Source organism: Eschrichtius robustus, chromosome 20, assembly GCF_028021215.1.
Source record: "Eschrichtius robustus isolate mEscRob2 chromosome 20, mEscRob2.pri, whole genome shotgun sequence".
Classification (NCBI taxonomy): domain Eukaryota; kingdom Metazoa; phylum Chordata; class Mammalia; order Artiodactyla; family Eschrichtiidae; genus Eschrichtius; species Eschrichtius robustus.
In genome coordinates this window covers 20,295,045-20,300,741 of record NC_090843.1, presented here as the reverse complement: position 1 = coordinate 20,300,741, position 5,697 = coordinate 20,295,045, and positions in this window count along the sequence as shown.

Below are 5,697 nucleotides of genomic sequence, written 5' to 3'. Positions count from 1 at the left end.
AATGGCGTTACTTCATTCTTTTTATAGCTGAGTAATAGTCCATTGTATGTATACCACATCTTCTTTATCCATTCATCTGCTGATGGACACTTAGGTTGCTACCATGTCTTGGCTATTGTAAATACTGCTGCTATGAACATTGGGGTGCATGTATCCTTTCGAAACAGAGTTTTCATTTTTTCCAGATACATGCCCAGGAGTGGGATTGCTGGATCATATGGGTAACTCTATTTTTAGTTTTTTAAGGAACCTCCATACTGTTTTCCATAGTGGCTGCATCAATTTTCAATCCCACCAACGTTGTAGGAGGGTTCCCTTCCACACCCTCTCCAGCATTAATTATTTGTAGACTTTTTGATGATGCCCATTTTTTGATGGCGTTGTTTGATTTTTGATATTGAGCTGTATGAACTATCTGTATACTTTGGAAATTAACCCCTTGTCAGCTGCATCGTTTGCAAATGTTTTCTCCCAGCCTGTGTGCTTTTTCTTTTGTTTATGGTTTCCTTTGCTGTGCTGTACATGTGTCTTTTCTCATAAGCTGCCCAGTCCCCTCATTTGGAAGTGAGTGACATAGAAATGGGTATGTGTGTGTGTCTGAGGACAGATGTTGCCCCCGTTGCACCGACAGCCAGGGCTGCTTGGAGAACCAGGTAATGCCGAGTGACTGGTGGGACTTCCCTGGTCTCGGGGTCTCACTGGAATCCCTGAGCTGCTGCTTCCCCGCCTCCCTCACTCCCAGGCCTGGGGCGGTGGGGGGCGGGAGGTGCAGGGGGACGGTGCTGGACCTCCAACCTCAGGATGTGGGCCCCTGCCTCTTCCCCTCACACCCAAGCCGTCCTGCTGACTCTTCCTTGGCAGGGCTTCTGCATCTACCGGTTCCCAGAGACTCCGCCCTGGCCAGGCCCTCGCAGACTCACCAGTTCATCACCGTGGCCTGCTGGCCTCAGCAGCTCTCCCGAGGTCTCCCTCCTCCTGTCAAACCAATGCCCCAGCGCTCTCCTGGACTCCTCTTTGTTCTTTGCCTCTGCCTTTGCTTGAATTTTGATACCTGTTTTCCATTTGTGCTCACCCCCTGCCCGCCCTTGACCTCTAGGGCTTCGTTTAAGATAAGTTTTTAGCTAAAAATTTCCTCTGTGCCAAGCACCGTGCTGGCTACTTGCCGTGAATTGTCTACTCCTCTCAATAATCCTGCGAGGGAGGAACTATAATTTTGCCCATTTGATAGGAAACAGGCTCAGAGGGCTGCAGTGACTTGTCCAAAGTCACACAGCTGGTCAGTGGGGGAGCCCAGGCTGGAACCCCAAGTGTGACGGACCTGGGAGGCCCTGCTCCCTCCCCGGCTCCTCCGTGTCTCAGCCTGGGGGGAGGGGTGGGCTGCACGGCCTTGAACCTGGTCCCCCACCTTTGACTGGTGGAAACTGCTCCTTTCTTTCTACCCTTCAGGTTGGAACTGACTTTCCTTCCGGCTGGGAAGCCTTGCCTTTCTTGCGGGGTCTCCCGTACCCTCTCCCAGGGCCTGTCGCTCAAGGCTCCTGACACAGCTCCTGTGATTCCCAGGTGCTGACCTTGCTGGCGCTGGAGTTCTCACAGCCACGCCCCTGTCTGGGAATGCCGGCTCCCACTCCACCCATCCAGGAATCTTCCTTCTTTCAAACCTGAGTCAAACCTTTCCAAGAAGGCTTCCGTGTGCTACCCACCCCCGCCCCCGCGCCCCCCGCCGGCGGCTCCTCGGTTCTGGGCTCCACTCAGCCTACGGAGCAGAGAAGGCTCTAGGCTCATTTGCCCTCCCCCATTACACTGGGTCCCCCCAAGCATAAGGGCTGTGTCTCCCCTGTCAGGCCAGAGTAATTACAGTAAATTAACACCCTGAACACCTACTACATGAGACAGACACTTTGTGGCTGGCCCCCAAAGGCACAGTAGTAAACTATAATGGGGGGGGGGTGCACAGATCATAGAAGTACTGGGAGCGCTGAAAAAGGGGAGATCCAGGTGATCTGAGGTGAGGGGGTGGGACTCCCTGGGAGAGAAGTCCGCCAAACCCGTCCCTTATCTGGATAAGGGCAAGCGGCATCTTCCTTCCCGTTTTCCCTTCGCTTCCCCCTCTCCCAAAGTGTGTTCCACAGGGACGCCAGAGTAGCCCTTGTAAACGCACCTGACAGCGTCATTGCCCTTCTTAGGACCCTTCAGTGCCTCCAGAGTTGTCAGGATCAAGTCTGACCTCCTTAACACAGCCTTCGTCCCCCAGCCTCTGCTCTCAGTTCCATCGGGCAGATCCAGCCTTCAGCAGCGTGCTCCAGCAATGCTTAAGTGCTTGCGTTCTCCAACAGACCCATGTCTCACGCCTATGTGTCTTTGCTCAGGTGCTTCCCTGAGCAAATGGGATGTCCTTCCTCACTTCCCTAGCTTGCTTAACATCTATTCATCGTCAAGGTTCAGCGAAGTTAAAAACTCCTCTAGGATGCTTGCCCACCTTGGGATGGGTGGGATGACATCCGTTTCTCTGTGTTCCAACCATCCTTCACCCCCCTGCCCACCCGCCTACCCACCCACCATCCATCCACCTTCCATTTTTCTATTTATCCATCCATTATCCTTCCATCCATCCATCCATCTGCCCACTCACTTGCCAGTCCATCCATCCATCCATCCATCCATCCATCCATCCATCCATCCATCCATCCATCCATCCAACCATCCTTCCACATTTCTTTACCATCTTCCCTTTCCTCCCTTCCTCCCTTCCTTGCCCCTCTCTCTTTCTCTTCTGTCTGTCTTTCACTGAGCATCTACTTTATGCCACACAGTCTACAGAAATCATATATTAAATCTGTCTGTTGAACTGAGGCTTGGCCTCAAAGAGTGTGAGAGTTGGGCAGAAAGAGGAGACAGAGGAGGAAATTCAGGCAGAGGCTGGGAGATGAGTGGGGATGTTGGGGTTAGTGAGAAACCTGGGCTGCTGGGGTGGAGCTCAGTTTGCACTGGGCATCATGGGTTATTGGCTGGAGAACTTAAGCCTTATTTTACTTGAACAGGGAGCTAATAGAGGGTTAGTGAATCCATCTGTTGCTGGCCTTTGGTTACCCAACCGTTAATGTTCTTAACAACCCAAATGTGATTCTGGGGTGCAGGCACAGCTCTTTTCACCCTATCCATTCTCACCCTGCCTAGCTCAGATTCCTGGCTAACAATTGTTAAACACTTGGCACTTTCAAAGCAGGTTCTGGTGTGTGACTTTGAACATGACCGTTCCCCTCTCTGGACCTCGGTTTCCCCATCTGTAAAGTTAAGAGTCTTGTCTAGATGACCCCTGAGGCCCTTTCTGGCTCAGACTTTTGGGGACCCTCTGGCGGGAGGGGACCTGTCTTTGAAAAGTGAGGCTTACAGCCCAGGTAGAGCTGGGATTGAATCCTGGCTGAGAAGCTTCCTTGCTGTGGACACTTGAGGATTTCCTCAACCTCTGAAACTTCTGCATCTAAAACGTGGGATGGTCAGTCTCTGTTCTATCAGCTCTAGCAGCTGGCAGGCTCAGACGGGCCCATGGACACGGAAACACTTGAATCAGCCTATCTGTTGTGTCAGCGCAGGTTCTCACAGGACGCTTGGCCCAGACAGGCAGGCTGGCCTGGGAAACCAGCGGGTGGTAGAGCTTTCTAGGGGACAGGGCAGCCGGGTGTTCCAGGCACCTGATTGCCTCCTGGGCCTGCAATCCTACCTGCCAGCCTGCTCCTGGCCCCCGTGCTAGCCCTGCATTTCTGGCTACAGACACTCAGGTCCAGGTCAGTTCAGGTCCCAGCTTGTCATTCTTAGAAGTGACAGCCCTCAGCTCTAGGAGACTTAACCCTTGCTGTACACAGGTGGCTGGGACTTGGGGAGAGGGATGGGCAAAGTGAAGGGGTCTGGGCAGGGGAGAGTGTGGAGAGATGAGGAAGGAAGGGCAGGGGACATAAGACTCTGCCAGGAGGAGATGAGAAGCCCAGCCAGCAGACCCTGGAGAGGAAGGTGGTCTGAGAATCGCAAGGAGGGCTCCAACTGGTTACTTGACTGTGAACCTCTCTGGACCTCAGACTTCCTACCTGTGACATGGGGAGGACCTTGACTGTCCCTTCCTTTCCTCCATGGCTGGTGGGGGGCTAAGAAGAGACTCTAGACATCAGTGGTTAGAGAAACACTTGGTATCTCTTAAGGGAAGAGGCCTGGGAATACCTTAGGGTACAGAGATGGTTTGAGAGGGCCCAGGCTGGCTTTGGGGCTGGACAAGAGAGGAAGAAAGAGTTCTTTCCTGGGCCTGGACCACTCCCCCAATGTCTCCTAAAAGCCACAGTCCCTCAAGTCTGGATAAATGAGGCTCTAGAGCCAGTGGCCATCAAGAGCTCTTTCCCTCCACTGATGGATTCAAAAACCGGTGGGTGAAAGTTTAAAGAGAAACAGGATAAGTTGCATAGTCTCAAAGTATCTTCCTCAAAGTATTTATTAGTTTCAGCGAGAAAAATAATATTACAGTGGAGAAACCTAGCAAACCCCACCTTAGCCAGTGAACAAGGTTAATGTCACCAGCCCTAAGACACATCAACACACGGATGCCTGAGAGGATGCACTGAGAAGACCACAACGACACTTCTGTGCTTTTCTTGCCAAAATGCATGACCTCGATCTGATGTTGAGAAAATATCAGAAAAACCCCAACCGAGGGATATTTTACAAAATAACCGACCAGTACTCTTCAAAAGTGTCAAGGTCTTAAAAGACAAGGAAAGACGAGGAGGGGCTGTCACAGACTGCAGGAGACATGACCACAAGTGAGTGGAATCCCGGATTGGATCCTGCAACAAAAAGGGATCATTGGTGGAAATCCTGGTGAAATTCAAGTCTGTCGTTAATTAACAGCATTGGGTCAACGTTAATGTGTTGGTTTTGATCGTTGTATAATGTTTATGTGATCTGTTCATATTAGGGGAAGCTGGGTGAAGGGTACACATAGACTCTGTACAATTTTTGCAACTTTTTCTGAAAGTTTAAAATTATTTCAAAATAAAAAGTTAAAAAAAAAAGAGCTCTCTCCCAGAGCCATTGTCTATTTGTGAAGGAGTCAGAGAAACTGGGTGATGGGGAGTGTGGATCAGAGACCTGAGAATTCTGTGCTTCCCTGCTGCTCCCTCCCCGGCGCCTTTACATGTTGAGTTAGAGCTGCTCCCGGAAGCCGTCTGGACTGGCCCTGCAAACATCTTATCACAACCATCCCTCCAACAAGTTTTCACCACTGCCTCTGCAACACGGATAGTTACGGGTCTGTTACATGGTGTAGTGGGTTGAATAGTGTCCCGCTCAAATTCATGTGCACCCGGAACCTCAGACTGTGAACTGATTTGGAAATAGGGTCTTTGCAGATGTAAGTATTGAGAGAAGATCATACTGGATTAGGGTGGGCGCTAAATCCAATGAGTGTCCTTAGATAGAAAAGGACACATGGAGACACAGAGATGCTGGCCACGTAAAGACAGAGGCAGAGACTGGAGTTTTGTTGCCACAAACCAAGGAATGCATGGGGCCGCCAGAAGCTGGCAGAGGCAAGGAAGGATTCTCTCCCAGCACATCCATAGGGAGCGTGGCATCTTAATTTTAGACTTCACGCCTCCAGAACGGTGAGAGAAGATTTTCAGTTGTTTTTAACCACCAGGTTTGTGATAATTTACT